The sequence below is a fragment of the Lissotriton helveticus genome, chromosome 2_1 (genome assembly GCF_964261635.1).
Source record: "Lissotriton helveticus chromosome 2_1, aLisHel1.1, whole genome shotgun sequence".
Lineage (NCBI taxonomy): Eukaryota > Metazoa > Chordata > Amphibia > Caudata > Salamandridae > Lissotriton > Lissotriton helveticus.
Window position 1 is genome coordinate 1,352,387,833 of NC_136059.1, and position 25,936 is coordinate 1,352,413,768.

Here is a 25,936-nt window from a genome sequence, read left to right on the forward strand (position 1 = left end):
TCAGGACAACAGTGCAGTTCTTTGCCAACATATTTTTCCAATAGTATTTTCTTTTTTGCACAAATACTTTCCTTCTTTATTACATTCTTGTTGCCTCTATTCGATCTATCTATGGGCATACGTAGCTTCCACTATTACAGGAAATCATTGTAATGGTGTCCTGACGATGAACTTGCTGATTCCTGCAGAGAAGTTGAAACTTCTTTGTGCACTTTTTTTGCCTTCGGCTCAGTTCCAGACCGAGGTAACGACAGACAGTGCGTGGCCTCTTTGACCTGAGCGAGTGCCAGGCAAGGTGAGGCCTTTCCTCCCTACAGTGATGGGAGAGTTTCTGGATTAAAAGACCACACAATCGGTAGGTCTACACAATCTTTTGTTTGTATCACGGTTTGTGATAAATGTTGCAGTAGTGTACATCGTAGGTCCTGATGAAAGCCCGGAAGGGCTGAAACATGTCGACCATTTTACATCTATGATAAATAGTTATATTTCTCAAATACTATACTCACTTTGCTTTTAGATATGCCGTTCTGATGGTCACTCCTATTAAACTTGTTCTCTAGGCATCAAAACAGGCATTTTTAGGTCTCGCCTGTCGATGCGCATGCGCATCGAGCAAGCGAGACTATGGTGGCTTATCCACTCTTTATCCAACTTGCAAGGAATCGTGGCGATTCCTTGCAGTGCACGAGAAATTTAAGCTCAATGCGCATGCGCATTGAGCTTAAAAGCGCGTGCACATGCCCCCAGCCGCCTGCCTTGCCTACTCTCCCAGCTGGTGCCGCTCCACCCCCTGCGGCATCAAAGGCTTTCACGGCCGGCCGGCCATGCTTTCAGTTTCACGACCGGCCGGCCGTGTGAAGTACATTTTAAAAGCCCGCTCTCCCTGCTCCGCCCCCTGCTCCGGCCGAGACGCATTTCTCCTCCCTCCTCCCCCCTCCTAGGTCAGTTCCAGTCCACCTCAGCCCAGTAGTTGATGTACCGCCATCATGGAATCCCACTGAGTGCTTGTGATAATTCCTTGCTGCTATTTTCTTGCACGGTTTTTGAGTTTGGAAATCGGTTAATGGTGAGATAAAAACAGCAGCAGATTTTTTTAGCATTTTTAACGTACATATGGGGATTAGCTTCGCCCACCCACTCCCCATATCTCTGCCACATTAGTTATAGTCCCATTTTGTGTCACTCAAATTTAGATATGCCCTGACCCCTGCCAGCTGCCAGGCCCCTGCTCCGCCCCCTCCCCTGCCCGCCGTGTCGCTCCAAAGCAGCCTACGGCCAGTATAGATAAATCTGTAGCTCTGAATTCGCAATGTATAAGCACACCGATGATTGGGGAATACTCCACAGTCTGAGCAGAACTTTGAAGTATCTATATTGTTACTTTTCATTGAAAAAAGCGTGAGTTTTGCTTTTTTTCTTCAGAAACATTACAATAATTTGCAGTTCACGGAGTTCACAGCAAAGCGTCCAACCCTAAAAGGGAGTTATTAATGTCACAACTGCACGCAAGTGTGCTTCGGCCGATTACTGTGCATTTTGGGAGTTGCACAGATGACTGCTCAAGAGCGTGAACATTTATTGCTTCATCAACGCTGAAAGCAGTTGCTTTAGGTGCACAATGTTCAAACGCACACATCCCATATACCCCCCCCCCCACCCCCCGTCAGCCACCACGTGCTTCCCACATTGAGCAACGCGGTCAGTATGCCGGCTCTCACGTGGGTACCGTTTCCTGTAACTGAAATGCGACCATGCTTGACAAACATCCCGCGCACAGGAAAAAGCCCCACCCGGGCTGCTGCTCTCTCCCTCCGTCCCTCGAGCCACAATAAGCCGCTTCTCACAGGGTGATTCCAACGCCCTCCAGAAGTAAGCACCAGGTTCAGACCTCCAGGGGGCATTTCTCCTCCCCCCTCCCCTTATCTGCCGTTCCTTCGTCTGTTCCTTCTCCCTGCTCCGCCCCCTCCCCTGCCCGCCGTGTCGCATTTCTCCTCCCCCCTCCCCTTATCTTCCTTCCCTCCGTCTTGTTTATATCTGTAATCTATTGACTTTCGTAAAAAGCCGTGGGAAACGGTTTATGGGGTGATGGATGTTCGCCTCGACTCTGGGAGTAGGGCATGCTGCTGGACTTTGGGAAACCATGCATTCCTTCCTCGAGGACCAGACGTCTCTGCAGAGGTAAAACATTTTGTATATTAAAAACAAAACTCTGCCTTTCCCGCGACAAGTTCAAAGGTGCAACATTCAGCTTATAGGACGGACACATTCTAAACAAACTGTGCACCTAACCCTGCTCGAGAGAGTCCTCGTGGGCGCAGGCTGCCTCATTTCCTGTTGCACGTGCATACCACAGCCTGTCCTGCTTTGCAGCACCCCGCCCCAAGGGCTTGGCTCCCTTCCAGGAAGCAAGGACCGCGAGAGAGGGGGGGGGGGGAATTGAATTACTATTTGAATCACATTTTAACCTCTCCAATTATATATTTTTTATAAACCGTTGCTTTTTGTTGTGCGTCTAGAAAACCTGGTTTGGATCACGCCTCCAGGATATAAGTTTAAGAGCGTTTTTCACCCACAACAATCCTCGCGGTACAGAGTGGAATGTATATGCACATGGACATCAGCTCATTAATTCGCTGAGGATAGCGAAAGTGACATCACTGATTATTTGACTCCTCGCCAATGACAGCACACATTTGACTGCCAGGCCCACCTTTATCCCCTCAAGAGACTCCTGTTTCATGGTGCTGGGACCAAAGTTAAGAGCAACGAGAGGCATCACTGATTATTTGACTCCTCGCCAATGACAGCACACATTTGACTGCCAGGCCCACCTTTATCCCCTCAAGAGACTCCTGTTTCATGGTGCTGGGACCAAAGTTAAGACACAACCCCTCACTCACCCTCACCCTCACTCACCCTCAACCACTCACCCTCACTCACCCTCAACACCTCACCCTCACTCACCCTCACTCACCCTCACCATCCTCAACCCCTCACCCTCACCCTCACTCACCCTCACTCACCCTCAACCCCTCACCCTCACTCACCCTCACTCACCCTCATCCTCACTCACCCTCAACCCCTCACCCTCACTCACCCTCAACCCCTCACCCCCTCACTCACCCTCACTCTCACTCATCCTCACTCACCCTCAACCCCTCACTCTCACTCACCCTCAACCCCTCACCCTCACTCACCCTCACTCACCCTCACTCACCCTCACTCACCCTCACTCACCCTCACCCTCAACCCCTCACCCTCACTCACCCTCAACGCCTCACCCTCAACCCCTCACTCACCCTCACTCTCACTCATCCTCACTATCACTCATCCTCACTCACCCTCACCCTCACTCACCCTCAACCCCTCACCCACCCTCACTCACCCTCACTCACCCTCACCCTCACCCTCACTCACCCCTCACCCTCACACAGTGCAATAGGTCTCAGACCATTTCAGTTAGAGCTTTTAGAAATGTTTATGGCTTTTTTTATTTGTAATTCTTTAGCATTGGCTACAGGAAACAAAAATGTTAAACATTTACAAAAAAAACCCATAAACAATTCTAAAAACACTAACTCTAATGGTGCGAGACCTATTGCATTTCCAATGCTTGTTAATAACTTGTCACCATTCTTGTTTCACAAGTTTTGAGCACTGCAATCTACCCTATCAGCCTGTATCATACTCATCTTTTCTTTGGAAGGTTTTTTTATATGATGATCCAATCCTAGCCATCCTCACCAGATATGCTGAGGAAACGTCTAGTGGACATCATTTCTTTAAAAACCCAGATGATGAGGTTCCGCCAACTGGTGGGCTGATGGGTTTCTTCTCGCTAACTAAGAGCATATTTTTTCTCTCCTATGTCAAGAAAATAACCAATAGGTATTTATGAGTCTACATACCAAAAATAGGTAGTGATTCTTTCTCTCTCAAGACCCTTGGTATCTTCCGTGTTTATTCAAGTAGTTTAGTTGGGGGACAAGATACAAGTAGGTCTAAAAAAACTTCAACTCCCCTAGGACCCTCCTTTCCACATTTTGTCTGTCGTCACTTTTTTTGCCCACCTTGTTTACTGGCATTCCTTGCACCTTTCTAAATCCACCACAAGTTATTATGCTCTTGAATCACTAGAAAATAAATTCATATTTTTTTAATTGTAAGCCCCTAACATACAAATGATTTACATATCTATGAACAACTTATACATTGGATAAAATGCATGGAATATATCCACACTATGACTCTGATGGCTTTGATTTGTGAATGAGTCCTCCTCGGATATTGTTGTTAATACTGTATCAATACCCGGATTCCCATCTGTTAAACAGCTTTCACTTCTTTGTTAATTATCTTATTTGTTCAGGCGCATGGAAGGTTTATCTCTTTTTTTCCCTCTGCTTCACAGCACAATGTTCCAATAGACAATGCATGAGCTCCAAGTTGTTAATCACACATTTGTGTGCATCAAGATGTTAAGGTAGTTTTTGGTTTGGCCTGTGCATGGCACATGTCTGGCACAAATTTAGATGACATAGTAGCTGTGGCGCTCAAGTTAACTTTTGAATGAGCTGTGTTTGGTCATCTTAGTACTTGAGGGTCTGGTGTTGCTGTGTGGTGGGCCTGAAACACATACTTCCAATTCGAGGCAGGATGTCGTACATGGGACGATTACTAACAGTACTCCCATCCTTGTGCTAATCCTGAGGGCTTGATTCAAGTGGTGTAACGCTTTGGTACATATTCTGAGATAAGTGAAGGGTCCAAGGTTACTACTGGTGTTCTGCCCTTGATTCTGCCATTGATTTACATGTTCAGTGTAAGTCTGTGGCAGCAGATGGGCTCAACCGTAAAAAAGTAGAATTGCCAAAGGGAACGGCATTGGGCAGGTACTGGAGTATTATGTTGGGTTTCTACCCAAAACCTGGAGGTCTGCAGTAAAGAAGAGGAGGAGTTCAACTTTGGAATCATCATCTGTGAATTGAACAATGCCTGTGATTGACAAGAAGGGTTACCTGGTTTTGTGTAAGGATGTATTTTTTTTAAAGTTTTTATTTCTTTTCAATCTTTTTGTTGGGGATATATAATGTAAAAATATTTTGCTCTTGATCTGACTGAAAATAGACAACATGTGGTTGGCTGTACTATTAATTTTATTGTGCTTTTAGTTATACCTAATTAAAGTGGTATACGTTTTTTTCTACATGTTAATGGTTCCACCCTTGCTGTCTCTCCTGATGCCCTTTTATAGAGATCACCCTCAAATCGAAGAAGCACTTGAGAATTAAAATTAATAGCTATAATTCGTATTTGCATTCTTTTTGCTTTCCCTTTTTAGGTCTCGCTGGCGATGCAGCGCGAAGCGCTGCCGCCAACGAGACTTATAGCCGCCTTCCTCCCTGCCAAGGGAGTCAGAGCTGTGAGCGAGCCGATACAGACCTGGGCACGAGCCGACCCAGGTCTGTGAACGCGCTTCACAGTGAACAGCTTGTGCGCATTAATTAGGTCTCGCTAGAGACCGTGGAGGCGCACCTACAGGCACACACAGGCACACACGCACCCCCCCCACGCACGCACACACACACACACACACACACACACACACACACACATCCCCTCCCTCCCTCCCCTCCCTCTCACACACCCCCACACTCACCGGGCTCTTTGCGTGTCCTCACAGCAGGCAGACTCGGAGGTCGGCGTGTCTTTTCCGGCAATCTTCAGCGTGCGCCGATGTGCACGCTCACGGCACTGCATCTCGTGCACTCTCACCGCGCTGTTTCGCGCCCGGCGTTCCTCACTCAGCTTGTTGTCGTCGTGTTGCCTCCCCCAAGTGGCACAGACCGGTGCACGAGCAGACTCCAGTCTGGGAACGCGCTTCTAAGACGCGCTTCCCAGAAACGGGCTAAGACTGCAGGCGCCGCCACTGTCTCGAGCCGCAGGGAACGCCAACCTGCATGCTCACGGCGTCACGCTCCTGCCCTTTCTTGTCTCTCCCAAGGCTGTTCTGTGCTCCAGGCCGACTTGTTTTACTGTTGTGAGGCCGCCCTGTTGTAACTATCTGTGGGATTGTGACACGTGATCCCAGGTATCCCTTTCTCGGCCCATTGTTGTCCTCCGGGGTATGTCCGCATCTTCGGCTCTGGAACCTTCCCAGGCAGGTGGATCCCAGCGCCGCGAGTGAAGCGCGCGAGCCATCTCTCCTGTTTATTGTTCTCCTCGGCAGACACTTCACGGGGAAGAATGGGCCGAGGCACCACGAGGTATAGTGGAGTCCGAGAACGTTCCACTCCATAGGGTCCCGCCTGCCTTGTGTAAAAGAGAGCCGGAAGTGTCTGCAGGTAAGTGACCCTTAGCTAAGATGTCTGATGTACTACTTTTCATTGCGAAGCAAAATCCACATGAAAAAATGTCTTACTCGTGTAAATTAGAAATTGTACTCTCCAAATTCCTTCAGCGCTACGGATACACCACATTCTAATATAATATTTATAAGGCTTCAAAGCAAATTCTGACAAAAGTGCTAGTAATTTTAAACGTGCGCGATCCAAGCTGGAGTTCACTGGTTCTGCTGCTGTGATACTTTTAGGGCGCACTTTGCTTCTTTGTGAGAGCGCTTCCCCCAGAACACGGTGCTTACACGTGGTATTAGGTGCAGTGCACCTGCGCTCAGTTTGGAATAGAACCATTTTCTGGTCCTCCCAGGACCAAGTAAGTGCCTGTATCTAACATTTGGTGTGGGGTGAGGTTATTTCTGTGCTCCGACATGCCTGCTACCCGTTCACAGATTAGCGCTTCGGAGCCCCGTGCAGGTTATATTGCGCTTTAAGAAGTAGAACTGTGCGATACAGTGCAGAAGAGTGCGTTGTTAATTACTTAAATCACAACACCAGCGCCTTGTGGGCATCGGCGCAGAGAGAATTACAGGCAGATTATATCTATGCCTGTAAACAAATGACGAAGAAGCAGCACTCACTATGAAGACAACATGTACATCGCACTGAGGTGTATGTCAGGCAGACCCCACGGCCGCTTTTAGGATCTGGCTGTATATGTTGATTTCAGATGCAGAAATTCAAAACTCAGGGTTTTACAGTGAGTTTTTAAGCTTATTTCAATGATAACTTGTTTTCTCAGAGTCCATCCCCTCCTCTCTCACCCTATCCGTTTATTTTCACTCCCACTATTCCTTCTCCCCTCACCCTTTCTTCAACCACTCCCTTCTCTGACGCCTTCCCTTCCCCCGATTCTCTTCCCACTTCACCCCTCCCTGTTATTTTCTCCCCAGAAGCCACCCTCTTTCCTACCTCTCCCTTTCCCCTTCTCATTGACTTCTGTCGCTCACCCGCTTCTGTCCCAGCCCGACCACCTAATGAATGTCACACTTGATGTATGCTCCATCTGTGTCCTACTCCTCACCACCACCACCCTCTCAGGTTTATCTACCACTCGTGCACCAGCGCCGAAAGCGAGCTGCACGCACTCCCCCAAACTTACACGGTCGCTCTGGACAGTGCTACGGGGCTACACGTCTGGCATGAAGCACTATACAAACTTACTCCTTCACGCTCTCTGTGCCCTCCATCCGCTCTGTGCGCTTACTGGGAGGCACTAGTGGTGTTTACTCCTCAAAGGAAGGGGGTACAAGGCACACCCCAGACAAGGACTAGAGGGAATCATCTGGGTCCATGCGAAGGCCTCTGCCACAACAGAAGATGCCAAGACAAGGATGGGCAGGGAACAATGTGCCTGCTGACCAGTAGAGGAGCGAGGAGAGAGAGTGGGACCAACAGTCTCCGGTGGTAGGCAGGCGACAACCTGCACACAGGAAAAAACAAATGCACGGCAACCTTCGATCTGGCTTTGTCCCTCCTCTCACCCGCGGCAGGGAGCATAGGGCAGTGATGGACATCAGACTGGTGTCATGAATTAAGTGTATTTATTTATTTACTAGTGAATGAGACGATTCTTACACCTCAGTAGGTTGTTATGGGGTTCAGCAATCTCTTCATGTAGCCTGAGAGGAGACTGACCGAGTTCCTGCCACGGGAGCGGCTTCCTGCCCAAAGGTGACTGCTCTGAAACTATTGAGTGTTGTCTTCCTTTAGCAATGCAATAGGCATGGTATGGGGCAGGCGGGCAATTTTAGCAACTTCCTAATCTTACATGTTCACGGCGTTATTCAGTTGTGTGCCGATTGAAAAAACTCTCCCCTTTTCATTACCCCACTTACTAATATACTTTTGGTTTGTGCGAGTCACCTAAAGGTACGTTTCCACTTTTATTTTGAGTGGTGTCTGGCTTTCCATGCTGCCCGAGACTAAAAGCAACATAATTCGGCAGAAAAGCGGAATTTAGAGCAAACAAGGGAGGGAAGGGGCATTTCGATTGCACAGCCATATAGCAATCCATTTAGAGGGCAAAATATCGTTGATGAGAAAATTATCTGAGAAGCGCCATGGTGCGGGGGTACTTACAACGTGACGCATCTGGGAGATGCGTCATGTTGTAAAGCCCTGCGCCACATGTAGGCGTTCCTGTGTAGATGGGGGCTTTCCAGCGCAGGAACATCTCCTAAAAGTGGCTGAGTGAAATCTACAAGATTTCAGTCAGTCACTTTTAGGCCCATGCTGCGTCAAAACCCTGTGCCTGCTTGAAGCAGGCGTAAGGATTGACGCAGCATTTACTAGATAGGGCCCCCAGAGCATTGCTGGAGCTGCGTCGCGCTTGCGAGGCAACTCCAGCAATGCGTCACTTTTACAGCACAGATGCGTCACACATCCCTGCCGTTTTTGCACCATGGTGCGCCGCATTGTAAATGCGGCGCATCCATGATGGCGGAGCTGTCGCGCACAATAACTGGCGCATCCCTGCTGATCTGCAGGGATGCGCCAGTTATTGTAAATATGCCCCATAGTGTTTTAAACAGTGTCGAACGAGAAAAAAAAGAGGGTCGTCGCTGGGAGAGCCCGCAGCATGAAAGTGCAAGACCTGCTAAAAGGGTCAGCCATCCAGTGATTGTTAAAAGTAATAAAGGAACACACAAAGTATGCTACGGAATGACCCTGTAATTATTGGCTTCATCTTCTGAGAGTGAGCCACCAGACTCACTGTTACTCAAGCTATACATACCATGCCATAACATACTATACAATGACAAACCATACTTTTCCATAATACAGAATAACAGGAATACCATTTCTTGACAACCAACATCATACCATACCACATCATACTATTCAATGACAGATCATACCATACCACAGTGTATAATGACAGCCCATACCTTAGCTTACAATTATGTTTACAGCTGAAAAAGTCTCCCCTTAACTCGTGAGTTTGTTGCCACACAAACTCCTATCCGAGCATCCCCCTCCTTGGAATTGGTCAGAAGTTTACAATTACACACTGGGGAAGTAGCAGTTTTTAATAAAATCACAACTCAGAAGTACAGCTATAAAGTTGTGAGTTGGACAGCTTTCCATGCGGACTATTGCTGAGTTTCCTGAAGAGGGGACAATTGTAGATTTACACCCGTGAGGAACAGTACTACTACATGAACAGATTACCACTCAATTTGTGAATTGCACCCCGAACTTTGGTGGAAAATAAACATTTCAGTTGAGTTATTGGGATTGAGGCTGTGGGCAGAGAGCAGGTTATTGCTGATACATGAACAATGTGATTGTAATAAGAAGTCTGGGAAAACAAAGTTAATGTTTCTCCATAAGTTTCTATCTGGTGCAAGGATAATTATAACAGGTATTTGCACCATTAACATTGCAAGTCCATTGGGTCTGTCCAGTATTTATCTGTTGCCAGCATTTATTCCTTCTTAGAATCAGCGCTAAGCTTGCTTGGCGGCAAAGGGCGTGTTTTTTCCTCACTAGTGGGATATATCAGGGGGTTGGTGCACCGCTCAAAGACATGCAGGCCATAGTTTAAACTCACGCTACGGCCACTTCATCATTTCATCCTTTCAATGTCAATTAAACAAACACCATTGACTTGTGTGACTACAGCTGCTAATTGAAAGCATAGAGCCAATTCAGTTTTATGGCGTGCTCTGTAACTGTAGACTTCGCTTCTTGCCTCGCCTAGGGTAGCCTCAAGTATATTAACTGAAGCTTAATTTTACATACCCCTGTATGTTGATAAAGATTCCTGGGTTATTCTGCTGCCATTATTGTCCTTGATTGTCTCTCTCTCTCTACAGAAACATAGGCAATAGTATGCAACGAGAAACAAAGTTGTACAACTAGTGTGCATTCTTCCAAACAGCTTTGAGTATTGCTCTTCACTTGTACGTCTCTGATGGCACAATACACAAGTCCACACCACACAATTCCACAACTAATTCCAATCCACATCATTCCACTGCACACTACATACATCCATAACACCTGGGTAAAAGACATTGTCATTTACAACAGCAATAGCTCTAACTTCAGTAAATGCGAGACCTACTGCATTTCCAATGCTTGTTTCCTTCTTTTACCCAACTGGCTCACTTTTTCTCTATGCCTTTTGTTAGCTCTTCGTCCTTGGTTTAGCCTCCCACTGTCATGCTTACTATTTCATTAGGTATGACATTTTGTTGAGGGACCTTAAGTATTTCGAGGAAAAAGACAGGTCTGCAATGGAGTAATTTTCACTCTTTTGCACTGTGAACTTTATTATGAAGTTGAATTTTTGGCGCTCGCACAAAGTAGATGTGCTGTTCTGATTTTACTAATTTAGCGGGTTGGCTGAAAGAGTAAAGTAGCTGTTTGGCATGCGCACTTTAGGTAGTTTGAACATGTGGCAGAAACGTGTTTGAATTAGATAAGCACCTCATGAAGGAGTGAGACGCATTCTTCAGGTTGAGGACGACTGTTGGGCGGATCTGGCAATTAGATGCTCACTCACGACAGATCTATTCCCACAATGAAACTGCTTATGAATGACTTAGACACCGCCCTGTCTCTGTCAAAAAGGTTACTGCTTCCCTTGTAAGGAAAGATGAAGCTATTGACGTAGTTGCTCCTCAACCACATTATGTATCAAGAGTTGTGTATTCCTGGTTCATAAACTGTATTTTCTACAAGCAGTTGAATGTTCCCAAGGAGTTTGAAATAACAGAAGCTAACGTTGGTCAGATTTTATTATTTGTATGTCCTTTGAGGGCTATTTCTTCTTGGCCCAGAGACCGATGTTTCCGCCACTTTAGTAGACTTGAGCTACTTATGGATAATGCATCAGTTTGAATAAAAGGAAGACTTCACGCTATGGAGACCCTAGTGTCTTAAATATATGGGTGGAAACCTGCATATTATGCCAGCCATTTTCAGGCTTACACTAAAAGGTATGTGTTAAGTTTGCGATTCCTGCTCTGCAAGTCTGAATCAAGTCAGTTTCTCTGAATTCCTCTTGTCTCCGGATTTGGTAATGCTGAAGCAAAGTGATGCCTATTTCTCAGGCCAATGTTATGTAATCCTTAAAATAAATACATAACTACATGAAGAAAAGTAAAGCATAGCTGCTGTCTCCTTCGGGGCCTGAGAAGATTTAACTAGTTACCTCCAACTTTCCAAGTTGTACTTGCGCTCATTAGCTGAAAGAAGTACTTTTAAATCATTATGGTGATTCATAAAGCCATCCACAAAGCTAACCCTTGCTATCTGTTCAATTAATTTCTTATGTCCCTCTCCTCTTCTGAGGTCAGCCTGAAAGCCTCTTTGGAAATCCCTCCTTTTAAGTGTACCCTTCCAGTCAGGCACTCCTTTTGTTACTGTGGTGCAGCCTAATGGAGTTCTTTTTAGGCCATACCTCAGATCGCATATGCACTATCTCTTGCAAGAACCTATAGTACCATACAGTGGGCTTGGAGGCCGCCCTTTGCCTATTATTGGGTTTACCCCTCCCACCCTCCAGCTGTTGTCCCGTATCTCTTCTCGTCAGCCCTCTCCCCCAGCCTTGTCCTTCCCTCCTGCCCTCTCCATGTTGCCTTGTTAACCAACCCACTCCCCTTGTTTTTTTCCCCAACTAAAAAGGGAGGAGGCGAGGGGGATGAAACAACAGAGAGGGAGAGGGGAAGAGAATGATGCAGGTAGGTAGGTGAGGGGACCGAGAGAGGGGATGGTTGAGCACACAGCTAAAAGCGATAACAAACAAGCATTTGCAATGCATTAGGTCTCGCATTCACACTTTTTTGAGCTATTGGCACTGTAAATGACAATACCTTCTATTTATGTTTTGGGTTTAAAACATAAATACAAGGCATTGTTATTTACAATACTAATAGATTAAAAAATGCAATAAACCTCCCCATCTATACCAACAGAGGCGCTTTAGATATATTATGTGAAAGAGCAATCACCCCGAGTGGCGCAGATGAAAGCACCTCAGAATACTGAACGGACAGCAACTTTACCTGAAAGCGGACATCGTTTGTCACAGAATGAAAGGACCTGTGCACCGGCAGTATTTCATCCCAATGGAAGAAACTGGAGTTGTCAATAAAACACACAAACAGCATCTGCTCTTCACATATTTGTGCTGGTACTTTTATTGGCAGTGCTGGCAGGGGCAATAGGTGGTGCAATCTGCAGTGGCCTCCTCACGAGGGCCAAGACACTTATTGTTTTTACGAATTAAACACTGTGTACGCTGCGTGCACCACACCTACTCTATATCGTGTGTGTGTTCGACCTACCTACATCTTTACATAGTGTGTGCACCCGCCGCGTGCCTCATGTTTACAACTATACACATAATGTTTAGCATAAACACATCTCTTTGTGCATAACAGGTGCACAACAACTGCCTCTGTCTGTACACAACGTGCAACCTACCTCTGTACACATCATCTGCATCATTCTTGAGCCTGTACACGCCACGTGCACCCTGTTTACATCTGTAGGCACCTAGTGCATCATGCATACCAGCCACACCTACCTCTGTATATGTTGTGTGTATCCAGCCCACCTCTGTACACACCACGTGCCACATCCCTGAATCTATACACATGGTGCACATCTTACATGTACCTCTGTAGACACCGGGTGCGCCGTCGGGTGCTGCTGCACACATGGTGTGCACCGTACCTACAGCCTTGGTGCATACTGGACACTCGCTGGGCGTATGTATTAAAAGTAAACTATCAACTCTGCGTGTAATTCACACAGTAGGAAGATTGGTTTCTGAACATTAGGAACAAACAGTGCATCAGCGCCTGAACCCGTGCTATGCCCACCCTGGAGTGTTAAATGTGGCACGGGTTCAAAGTGATTTTCAACTTGCAATTCATTGGCTGCTGCATTCAAACTTAAGTGTGAACATTTCAAATAAAACCTTAAAAAACTGCCTTCTATTGCAACACATGGTTCGAACCGTGGGGTCTAGGGGTGGTGGTGGGGGGAGGTCAATCTTTGTTCCGATTTACATACTGGAATTTTTTTATCTCCTTTCAGTTGCCTGGAATGTAGTTATAAAATGTGCTTCTCCCAGATTTGTATTTTTTAATTTTCCAAAACTGCACACGATTTCACTGTAGTTTAATCTGCCTAGCTAAAAATATGCAAAGTGGCCTATCACTTTAAATGGGGAAAATCCACGACTGATCGTTACATAACTTCAACCTACTTGATTTTCAGAATTAGACTTTGGGATTGAGCCGTAAAAGTAAGTTGACTTTCAGCAGTGCGTATATAAACAAGACGGCTGATAGACGATGCACACACGGTGTGTGCGCCGATGTCCTAACATCCTACTTGAAACCCATGGCATAGCAAGACTGTCACGCGCCCTAATGCATACAAAGAAACTTCGTCCACCTCGTGCTAGTTCGGTAGTAACAGGCAACCATAATTTGGGGTGCAGTGGGCCGCTCTAGTACCAGGACCCTGGTGCCACCTACCGTACTGGACTAAACATAGCTATGCCGCTAGTAGAAAGGAAGAAAACAGACGTAATAGGAGAAGACAGAGGGACAGTTTCCAAAGCCGAAAGAAAACAAGTGCGGTGAAAGCAAATCGCTAGTCTAAATAATTAAATAAACAAGCGCGGATACAGGCTTGAAAACGCCTTCCTCTGTACATGCAGCGGGCACTGCAGCTGGCTAGAAAAAAAAGCTGTTGTGATTGCCAAAGCTGAAAGAAAACAAGCGCAGTGAAAGCAAATCACGCAGCTAAATAATTAAACAAGCCGGTACCCAAAGTGGAAGAGGACCGCACTTCAAATAACAAAACAAAAAAAGTAGTTACTGACTTATGGAGCCCTTGCCAAAGGCGACTGAAACAAGCTGAAAAAACAAGACTTGGGAAACATGAAACGTCACTACACGCCTCCTTTAGATAAGAAATACCCTCACGACAGCCGTTAAGCAAACAATCCAGTCCGGTTGGGCTGTCCCAAAAAGAGACAGGGCGGTAACAAAGAAGCCTCATTTTCAATTGGAGGCCACCGTTTAACATAAACGATGACGTCAGCCAATGAAAATAATGGGCGGGGCTTCAAGTCCCCTTCTGAAATCTCCTCTACCACAATATGTCTCTCAGAGCGAGCACCGCATGCACGCTGCAACGCTAGACAAGACCTAAAAAGAGCTATGACTAGGCCAGTTCTAATAAGCTTTTTTGTATTATTAAATAAAAAAGCACATTAGCTCTGGGCGTGTCATTGTATTTTTTTTTAATAAGTTTTACCCTTGCTGCACAACCGCCGAATTGTACAGCATGCCTACAGATCACTGTCAAAGCCAGTACTCTCATTGGTGAGACCTATTGGCTTTGCCAGTGCTTATTTTCTATTAACACCACCCAGGATCATCTTATTGTTTTACATTTTTTTTCTTCATAGTCTTATTTGACTTCTGTCTGACCTGAGACTCTAGTGCTAGGATTCACAGTGGGACCAGCAGACGTAACAAGTCTGAGCATTCAATTATTTTTGTAGAATAATGCTGGCATTAAAATAGTGAATAAGCCAATGAATTTAGGTGTCTCAGGTTTTTCTTAATTTTTGGAATGCAGGTAAGTCTGAAACACACAGCAATTAAGGAGCAAACATGGTATTTAACAATGTAGCTTTTTCCAGTCAGTTTAATTGTAAACAATAGGCTATCGCAAGGAAAAATGCGATTCTGATGTCAAAAACATATTGATTATTGTTTAAGCTATTCCTCACTTCTATTGTCATCAGAAGCGCGATTGTTTGTACCACGATGTGTGTTTAAACACACTTCAGAAGTATTTAGTATAACATATTTTAAAAAACAATGAACACATTAAGAGCAGAGAACCCTGTGAAGTTAAATATAGGAAACATGCAAATTTGATTTGGGGCAAACTAAATGTGTGTAGTATCTCTTATTAACATTAATGCTTGTTACTCTTTTTTTTACACAAGATTGCAACTGTGTCACACTCTGAGCACCCCGTTTCTAATGAATTGTTTAGATAAAAAGGAGCTCTCATACGTTCTTCAGTAGCTAATTTATGTTAATTTTCTGCAAGTTTATTTGTTTAAAACAAGTCGGCAGGGGCTCAGGTGTAGCAACTATAAATGTTCTACTTAGGTTCTATTTGTAAGACAGACCCTTTGGTTTTGCCTTTTCCACAACTCCTGAAGCATTCTTTTTCGTTCAGTAGAGATGTGTGAGGTTGAATTTATTTAACTACAACTGTGAAATCCTTTGACAGATGTCTGCCATGCAGAACACCCCAAGACAATTCCACTACTACTAAAATAAAATGATATACAAAGAATGTCCTGAGTGCTCAAAGTGAAAGATAATATTTAATGTCCAAAAAGGAGTTATGTTTTCGTTTCCGTTGTCTGTTTCTTGGGTCCACAAATACTTCAGTGATTCCTTGTTTCAAATTCTGGTTCCGTAATTCCCAGTCAAAAGTACACAAAATCTAGAATCTGGAGAGTATTACTCTCCGTTGCAAGAAGATTCTAGTTTTTTTTTACTCTCGACCGAGAATTACGGAACTTGCTGAACCTGGCCCATGCAAGGAGACAGTGACCGATCTTGATACACTTAAGCCCTGAGGAAGGCGAATGTGCCCTGCGGCGAAACACGTGTTGGCTGTGTAGAGTATATTACTTCTGTACATGAACTGATATAAAGAAACAAAGACTCCCTGTAGTATCTGTGGCTCCAATAAACAGACAACAGAAACGGAAACATCCTGACTCCTTTTTGGACGTTAAAGATTATCTTTATATATGATGTTTAACCATTTTTCGGGTTGTTAGGTTGCCAGCCCCTGCCTTTGAGCACTGATTTGTGGAATAATAGTTGGTTACACTTTTCTGATACATTCTGGAGAGCACCCAACTGCCAGGCTAAAGACCTTTTTTTTATTTATTTATTTATTTTTGGTTTTGTGGAAAAATGAAGCTGAAATTAGTATATATATTTTTTTCTTTTTTGTCCTCATCTCACCAATAAGCTTCTGTGGGTCTTATGAAGCCGATGTTATGGTCTGAGGGCCTCCTGGCTTACCGCACTCGCTTAGGTCGCCCGACCGGTCCCACTTCTGAGGGAACATGGTGTAATCATAGCACCAGCTATATTAATATTGGGTTACGTCCCCAACTCATGAGGGACTGCCCGATGTTTGTCAGCTTGTCACCTTCCCCTTCTTAATCCAGGCGAGTCATAGTAAATGAGGCTTTAAGCCAGTCCTCTCTTTTCGGAGGTAGGGGGTCTTTCCACTTTGTACAGACCTCTCTGTGCAAGTAGTACCAGATATAGTAGTAACCCTCTGTGAGACTGCGGTGCTGTCTGACAAAATGAACCATCGTCCCCGAAAAAAAATTTGTGACAAATTAACATCAATATTGGCCTTAAAAATATCTTGGAGAGTGTCACCGATCTCCTTCCAGAAGATTTTTAATTCAGGGCACTCAAAAAAGATGTGGAGGTCATTGGCTATAGGCGTCATGCATCTTGGGCATTTTGGTGTTGGAGTTGGAGCAAACTTGGCTATCTCTGCTGGGGTGTAATACAGCCTATTGATGACAAAAAAGTGATTCTTTTTTAGGCTAGCGGGTTTGATGTATTTATATAGTACTTTCAGTGAGGGCTCGAAAAGGGCATCTATTGAGGGTTCAAGGGGGGTTTGATTCCAGGCCGGACATAGAGATGGCATCTCCAAATCTTCGGCTTCTAATAGATGGTTATACCACACTCTTTCCTTATTGGATGTACAGATTGACACAGTCTTTCAATATCCCCATTCCCTCTTACTTCCTCTTTTTCTGCTTCAAACCATGATACCAGCTGTAGGTATTTGAAATGGGAAATCCCTGTACCAATTCCAGCCCTCAGAAATTCCCAGGGGTGGATCCCCTCTGAATCTAGCAAATCAGATCAGATAGTTATGCCCACACTCTTGATAGTCAGACTGTCTCTAAGGCAGCAAGGTGTTCTGGGTGAGTCCCAAATAGGAGCTAGGTCTGAATAATAACCTATCCCCCATTTGAGTCTAACTTTGTACCATATTTCCAGAGCTGCACTCAGAACCTTCAGGCGTACTTGCTTGAAATATTTTGGGGCCCCATATTTATATAAGAAAGCCTCACCACCTCCTCCTTCCGCTCTTGCCATTTCTCCCAACAACCTTCCCCAGGCTGACTCTTCTGGTTTCGCAAGTAACATCCGATTACCTTTAAACTGGAATGCTACCGCATTCCAACTAATATCAGAAAGAGCCAGCCCCCCTTTGTTGAGTCTGCATCTCAATTTCTTCCAGGCCAACCTGACACCCTTGTCCCCCCAAATAAAACTCCCAATCTTACTCTGTACTTTACTAATACTCTTGAGTGGAAAGGCCGGAGGTATAGTTGTAAATAGATAGGAAAGGTTCGGGAGAATGACCATCTTTACTAAGTTGACTTTCCCATAGGTGGTTAAGGGGATGTTCCTCCATTTGCTAAAGAGGCGGTCTATTGCTTTGATGGTTCTGTTAAGATTGATCAGGGGGATTTTTTCCAGGTCTTTAACAATGTAAATACCTAAGTATCTTAACTCTGTACTGGTTACTCCCCCCTCCACCCCCCCATTGATCTAGGTTCCAGCACATCACCTCTGTCTTTGATGTATTGACTAAGTAGCCTTACAGGGACCCAAATCCATCTAAAAGCGACTCCACATGGGGAATAACCACCTCAGGAGTCATTAGTGTATAATATTAGGTCATCCGCGTACAGAGCTAACTTACAACTATAAAGTTGGGACTTAAAGTGGTAAATTGATTCATCTAACCTAATGGCTTGTGCCAGTGGCTCGATATAGATATTAAATTAAAAAGGCGAATTCGGGCAACCCTGCCGGGTCCCCCTCTGGATGTTAACATTTGAGGTCAATAAACCATTCAGAAGAATCCGAGCAGAGGCTCCCTGATAACAATTTCTCAGGGTTTTGATGAAGATAGGGCCGAATCCCATTACCTCCAGTACTTCCCAAAGGTACACCCAACGAACTCTGTCAAATGCCTTGGCCGCATCCAAGGCTACTGTGGCCAATGGATCAGATCTCTCAATGGCCAGGTCGATGTTACCTATTAACAGTTGTCAGTTCCTGGATGTGCCTTCCTGCAACAAAGACCTGGTCAGTATAAACCAGCTTGGGGACCAATTTCGCCAATCTCCCTGATAGAATACCCATAAAGATCTTATAATCAGCATTCAACCGAGAGATTGGACGGTATGAGTCTGCTTTTAAAGGGTCCTTGCCTGGTTTTAAGATCAGGACGATTGTGTCCTCCTTCCAAGACTCTGGGACTTTGCCAGCAAGGCTAAAGTCCTTTTATGAGTAAAAAGAAATTATTACATTTAATATTTCAGAAAGAGTGGATTTTGGGATACCTCAATATTCCATTTGGATACTGTATTATGACAAGTCTGAGTACACGCTGCACACCTCATTCAAAATAGCCCCTAAAGCCTTACAAAAATACTTTGCAAAGCCTGGAGCACAGGCATTGGTGTCGTTGAACTCCTTCCGGATTTAAATAAGTGTTGATGGTCTGGAAAATGGCTGACCCTCCACATCCCAAGGGTGCAGTGCATTGGGCAATACCTAAGTGATGGATCCCCCTTTCTTCCATTAGACTGTAATTTGTGATGAAATTTGCAAAATGCAATGACTGACATTAGACTTGTGAAGCCTACAGTTAATTTTAAAAGACTTTCATCTAACCCCGAATTTGATTTTAGAGTTGTGCAATTTCTGGCGAAAGCGTGGAATGAGCAAGCAGTCTGCCATAGCAGGAACTAGAAAGAGGAATCTCCTGCTGGCTGGTTAGGCTTGTTTGAGACCACATTTGTTTTCTTTTCTTAAAATAAATAAACAGAATTTAAGAAAGGTTTTGTGAAATATTTGGAGCGCTTTTGTCTGATTGATGTATTGCTTTAATCTGTTCAGTCTTTGTTTTTTTGGAAAATATAATTATGAATATTTATGAATGTGGGAGGGATGGGTGGAAATAGAAGCTAGGATGCTTTAATAGTCTGACAATTGTGAGGTTTATTAAAGAAAAATCAGGATGGCTGTGATGTATTCTTCTTAAGGGTTTAGAGTTCTTGGGGTGGTGTACTCAGAGTCTTCTTCTTCCTGTTAGTATGTTGGTTTATCCTGTGTCTGCCGACCCCCCGGATGCTCAAAGAAAGAGACAAAGAGGATTGTAAGTACTCTGCTTAAGGACTCGTTACATTAAGGGAGGGGGGGGACCCTTCACCACCCCTGGTGCTGTATCCAAGGGTCTCAAAGGTAAGGAAGGTTCGCTTAATGTCTGAACTCCTTTTTAAGGTGGCGACAGCGGTATCGCTTTAATGGTCATGTGACCCTGGTTAACCTAATTTGAGAGAGGTCAAGTGAGGAGTGTTGGGAGGTAGTGCTCAGGGAGCTATTCAGGCAAGAGGAAGAAAAAAATAATGGTGCGGGGAGCGCTATTCACAGTGCCCTATTTTACCCGTCCTCCCTCCTCCCACAACATCCCTCCCACCTCCCGATATTGCTCAGCTGTGCCCAGTGTGCGGAGTCACTCACCGTCCAAGCCGTAACTCTCCTTAGTTACGGCGGCGGTTGACCCCTCCTGGGTGGGAGACTGGATCCACCAGTCTTCAGACCACTCCTCCGCGTCTCCGACGTCTTCGGCGGGTTCCTCCGTTGCGGCGTCTCGTCTCTCCTTTTGCTCGATCTTCTCGGCTCCTCATGACTCTTCTCGGCGTCCTCTTCCGGCCTCGGTGAAGACACCACGTTCTACGGTTGGATCCTCCTTTTCACTTTGTCCCGCATGTCGCGATTGGTCAGCTCTGCAGACTCCGCCTCCTATTTCCTGAAACAGAAAGGTTCCGGACCAAGAGTTACCCGGGTTGTTGTCTGGCGGGTCCCTGTCCATTGTGATTGCCTCCGCATGTGTAGGTAAGGGCTCTGCACTTACGAAGTCCCCTCTGTGTCCCCTCTGACATCGAATAAATGTAGTCTGTAATTCTGCGCTAAAATGTGCTCTCAAAAGACAGAATGGATCGGTTTACAAGATTCTAACTAAAAGTACTCACTCCCACTCCCAGTGTCTCTTTAGGACCAAAAGATCTTGATGCATGGAACAAAGTTTGTTCAGCTCTGTCATAGCGTGCTAGGAGAAGGATACCTCCAACGCACTGGATTTTATTCCGTGTCTGGTGGGTCAGTGGACTAAAGCGTCCACTGTAGGGGTCTGTGTTCGATCTCATGGTCACAGGTTCAAATCCCAGTGGGTCCACTCAGCCTTTCATCCATTTGAGGTCGATAAAATGAGTACCATTGAGTTGGGTAACAATAAACATCTGTTATTCAGCGCCTTGATACCCTTAGTTGATACGTGCATTTTACAAATACACGTATCTGATAGAGACATCTAGCAGCAGATTCCTTAACTTAGAATATCCCAGGCGTCTGACTGGATCCTGAAATTTTTTGCAGCAGCACATCTGTGCGCGGGGGGACGGCGCCACACGACCCCACCCTGACGTCCACGTACGTGACATCAGCAAGGTCATATAAGTCCCTCCCGGCGCGCTGACGTCAGTTTTCCTTCTTTTCCGCGTGGAACGCGCATCTGGAGTGAGCGGTTCCTCTGGCCTGTTTTTAGGACTCCTTTTCGACGCTTCGAGTAAGGAACAGTGTGCGATGCCTTCGGACTTTAAAACTTGTAATTCCTGTTCACGGCAGCGGTCCGCGACGGACCCGCATCTTATTTGTATGTGTTGTGACTGGGCGAGCACTATTACTCCACGGACTGCGAAGCCTGCCAACACCTGAAGCCAAAGTATCAGCGGGAGCGCCGTATGAAGCGTCTCTTAGCATGGCTGTCCTGGTCGGAGTCGTCTCGTCCCCCGGCCTCTTCAACGCCGGCAGGTCATTACTGTCCGGTTCCACCATCGATCGCCCTCTGGGGTCTGGGGCTGTTGTTATGTTATGTTAAGGGGCGTTTTATATAGCGCTCAGCTACTCCGAGGAGTGTCCCGGCGCTTCAAAAACCCTCGGCGGTACAAAAGGTGGGGGCAAAACAGAGCACCAACTGAACAAAGAGCAGAGTTTTAAGGTCCTTCCGGAAAGCTAGCAGATTGCCATTAGATCTCAAAGATAGAGGCAAAGCGTTCCACAGCTGTGGAGCCAGACGTCTGAACGAGCGTCCCCCGCACCGGGCACGCCGAATTGCTGGTACAGCTGCCAAGGTCGAAGACCTGAGCGATCTCGATGGCTGATAGAACGCCATCCGCTTTCGGATGTACGCAGCTCCTGTGCCATGAAGTGCCTTGAAGGCCACAGTGAGCGCTTTAAAAACAACGCGCTTTCTAATAGGGAGCCAGTGGAGGGTTTTAAGAAGGTCGCTGGCACTGGCTCTCCGATTGAGGCCAAAAATGGCACGAGCGGCAGAGTTTTGGACAATTTGTAAGCGCGTTAGAAGAAACTCCGGCATGCCAAGATACAGCACATTGGCATAGTCCAGGCGTGAGCCTATCAATGCCTGCACAGTCACTTTTCTGTGATCCAGCGAGAGATGGGGCAGGAATTTCCTGATCATCTTCAGGAGACCAAAGCATTTGCCCGCTATGCCTAACACCTGAGGTTTCAGAGAGAGGCCATTATCGACCTGCACTCCGAGATTTTTGGCGACTGCAGAGTCACTGGAGGGGGGAAACATCGCCACCGGCCACCATGACTTCCACCTCGGGTCCGGAGGGCAGCCAAAAAACAACACCTCAGATTTGTCGGAGTTGCACTTGAGGCGGTTTCGCTGAAACCAGTTGAATACAGCCTCTAGACAGCCTCTGATGATCTCGCCATCAAAATCGGAGCCTCTGTCACGTGAGAAGAGAAGCTGGGTGTCGTCAGCATACGACACGATCTGAGCTCCATGGGCCTCAGCCAGTGCCGCCAGGGGGGCCATATAGATATTAAAAAGAGTTGGGCTCACAATTGAACCCTGGGGCATTCCCACCTCTAGTGGCGGCATCGTGGCAGAGAACGGAGGAGCCCAGACCGTTTGTTGGCGGTCAGCTAGAAAAGACTCAAACCAACCGTACACCGACCCCCTTAGACCGATCTCCCTAAGTCTAGAAAGGAGACGGCCATGGGGGACGGTGTCAAAGGCCGCCGAGAATCCAGCATCACCAACATCGCTTTGCCCCCTGAGTCCAAGGTCTCCTTGATGGCCTCCGTGACTTCAAGCAGAGCTGTCTCAGAACTCATGTTAGACCGGAAGCTCGACTGTGACTAGTGTAGAATATTATGTGTCTCTAGAAAGCTGGCAAGGGTTGAATGGACGTGCTTCTCCACAATTTTCGCCAAAGCAGGCAGAAGGGAAATGGGTCTGTAATTAGCATGTGCCATGGGATCTAGATTAGGCTTTTTTAAAAGTGGCAGAATGAGAGCCTGTTTCCAGGGCTGAGGCACCACCCCTGTGCTAAGGGAGAGATTAAGCACCGAATTGACTAAGGGGTTAATCACATGAGCACCTGTTGCAAGGATTTTAGCGGGACAGGGGTCTAGAGGGGAGCCTGATTTTAGTTTGAAAGAAGGTCCAAGGAGGCCTGCGGAGTTAAGGGCGGAAAATCGGCAAGGGAAGGCCTCTCGGCGTCTAACGATAGTACGGGTAGAGACGCTCCCTGGGCTATGGACACATCCGCGACAGAAAAGGAGGCCTGAATAGATTTCATTTTATTTGCAAAAAAGTTAGCTAGCTCAGTGACCCAAGGCTCCGAATGCGAGCTTCTGGGGGTACACCAAGAAGGAGAGATGAAATCCTTCACTATCAGAAAAATGTCTTTGCAAGAGTTAGCAGCTTCCTCAATTCTTCTTGCAAAGTAAGCCTTTTTTTCTGTAGTGATGTCATGGTGGTATTCCCTGATGGATTCTCTGTAAGCTTCCTTAGATATAGAAACATAGTGCCTACGCCAAGTTCTCTCTTCTTTTTTACATTGCCGCCGCTTCTCTGCCAGAGCTGAAGAAAACCAGGGCGCAGAAGCTCTGGGAGAATTAGTGCGGTCGGCTAGAAGGGGGTCCAAGTCCTCGAATTGCTGAAGGAGCCAAGGCTGCAGGTGCTCAAGATCAGTTTCTAGAGCGCCAGACAGCAGGCACGGGTGAGAAAGTAAGGCCTGCGCTAGCAGGTCTGGAGATACACGATGGAAGGCTCTGTTGTTCTGAGCTTTGTGGACCTGGCCGCTAGAGCATACTTTTTTCAAGAGTGATCTGAAAATCCACCAAGAAGTGGTCCGACCAAAGAGCTGGCACGGGGGTCAATCGGGATAGTAGAGAACACTTTGTCCAGTGTATGACCCTTGACGTGTGTAGGGGCCGACAGATAAGGAATGAGTCCCACCGAAGCAGTAGTATCACTCATCTTGATACTGTCTGTTGTATCCGCGATATCCATATGATTATTAAAGTCACCTAGAAGTAGGCAATGCTGTGATTTTACGCAAAGTGCCGATATTACGGAGTGGAGCTCCTCATGGAAAGAGCCCGTAGGGCCTGGAGGTCTATCGACCAGGAGCCCTGAACACGACTGGTGTGGCGACAGGGAACCCGAAATGTCGTCAGTGTCTATAATAGAACACGCATATCGCTTATCCACCACCATAGCTACCTCACCACCCCTGCCGTTGGCCCGGTCTTTCCTAATGATGGCATAGCTAGGGGGAATCGCTGTGGCTATATCCGGTCCTGAGCTGTCTCCCAACCATGTCTCAGTCAGAAAGAGACAGGTGGGCATAGTATCTATCAACAGATTGTAGATATCCAGTGCATGCTCCCCTAGGGACCTAGTATTCAGTAATAAACATTTACTCTTTTTGGGAATGGATTTGGGAATAAGGATGGAGCCATTGCCTGGTAGCCATCTGCAACCAGGGCAGCGTCTTTTACCTTTAAATAATTTAGGAAAAACCGTGCAACAGGTATTTGACTTAGCCCTGAGAGAAAGCAAATCGTCATGCGAGTATGTTATTATCCTAGCCCAGTCACCAGTCCGCCCCGTCCGCCTCCGGGACGCTGACGGGCGCAGACGGGCTTTCCTTTGGCGCTCCTTCGGCGCTTCCGCTGCTCGCGTCCGCTGCGCGGAAGCGAGTGTGCTTAGTTTTAAGGCATCGCCGGCGCTAGGCAAAACCACTAGACTGCCGCCCGTTGTTCGCCACTTGGTAAGTCGAGGTGTTTGTCGCCGAGGTCTTCGACCTCCCTTTCTTCTGTTGTCAAAGGCACTGGTTCCCGGAACATTCCGGACGTGCGCTTCCGACAGTCGCCCCCTCTATCCGCACTTTCCGGGTGTGGAGGCACCTCAGGCCCAAATGGAGGCATACGTTCCTGGGGCATCCTCGGGGCCTCCGCTTCTTGTGGGATCCCTGACGGACTCGCCAGTGGGTTCGCCCCCGGCACCAATTGAGCCTTTGGCGCCCAGGAACGTCAGAGATGTGGTGTCAGGGCGCGGCCCGGTTGGGTCCCCCTCTACGGTCCACATGGAGTCGTCAGGGCGCGGCCCAGCTGGGTCCCCTTCTATGACCCCCAGCGCCTCTGCCGGGCCGCACAGCCCCGCTGGCCTCCCTGTGGCATCGCAGGTGGTTGCCGGTGCTCATAGCCCTGCCTTGAGCACACCCCGGGCTTCCGGGCAAGCGGCTGCCTGTCCAGAGCCAGGGTCGACACCATTTCGGGGCCGTAAACTCGCCTCCCTGGCTCCGCTGCCTTCTCCGGGGTCGGAGCCTGTCCTGGTTGAGGCAGTCGGCACTGGTGCGGCACCAGAGGCTTGTCTCCCCGGCTCCAGCGCCTTCTCCTTCTTTGGAAGGAGAGCTTGTCGTTGTATCCGTGCCGGAGGGCGCCGACTTAATGCCGGATGCAGCAGAGTCGGCGACTGATGAGGCACGATCGGGAGCTCCCAGATCCGCCAGGCCCTTTGCCTCCCTAGGAACCCCATCAGGATCCTCATCCTTCAATGGGGCTCCCTTCCGTGGGGCATTGGTCGCACTCCCAGTGTCTTGGGAGGGTCAGCTTACAACCCTCTCCCACTGATGAGCTGTTGTCCCCTCCGCGGAAGGCTACCAAGGCTGGTGTGGCTTTTCTGAGAGTAGTCTCATTGACCACCCGCCTTTTAAACATGCAACCCCCTTCTGCCCCTTTGTCTGTGGACCCCTTGCTTGTGGTCCTTCACCGTGGGTCCGCGAATGTGGAGTCGCTACTGCCCTTTAAGGCTTCCCTTTATGATGCCCTTTTGGGTACCTGGGTTCGGCCTGCTTCAGTTGACCCAGTGGTTCTTTCCGTTTTGCACTGCCACCGTCCAGCTCCACATGATCATGTTTGTCTTTTTGTGCACCCTGATGCTCAGGGGTTTGTGTTGCAGACTGCCTTTCCTTCCCTGCCCCCTTTAATGCTTCCTCCCTCTTGGGAGTCCAGATGTGTTGAGTC

At 47.0% G+C, this 25,936-nt stretch overlaps 1 protein-coding gene across 3 annotated transcripts in view; it reads left to right on the forward strand.

Annotated features, from left to right (window-relative positions):
* Positions 1-25,936, forward strand: part of WDFY3 (WD repeat and FYVE domain containing 3) — a 1,930,620-nt gene that overhangs the window by 844,209 nt on the left and 1,060,475 nt on the right. The gene's annotated exons all lie outside the window — the stretch shown is intronic.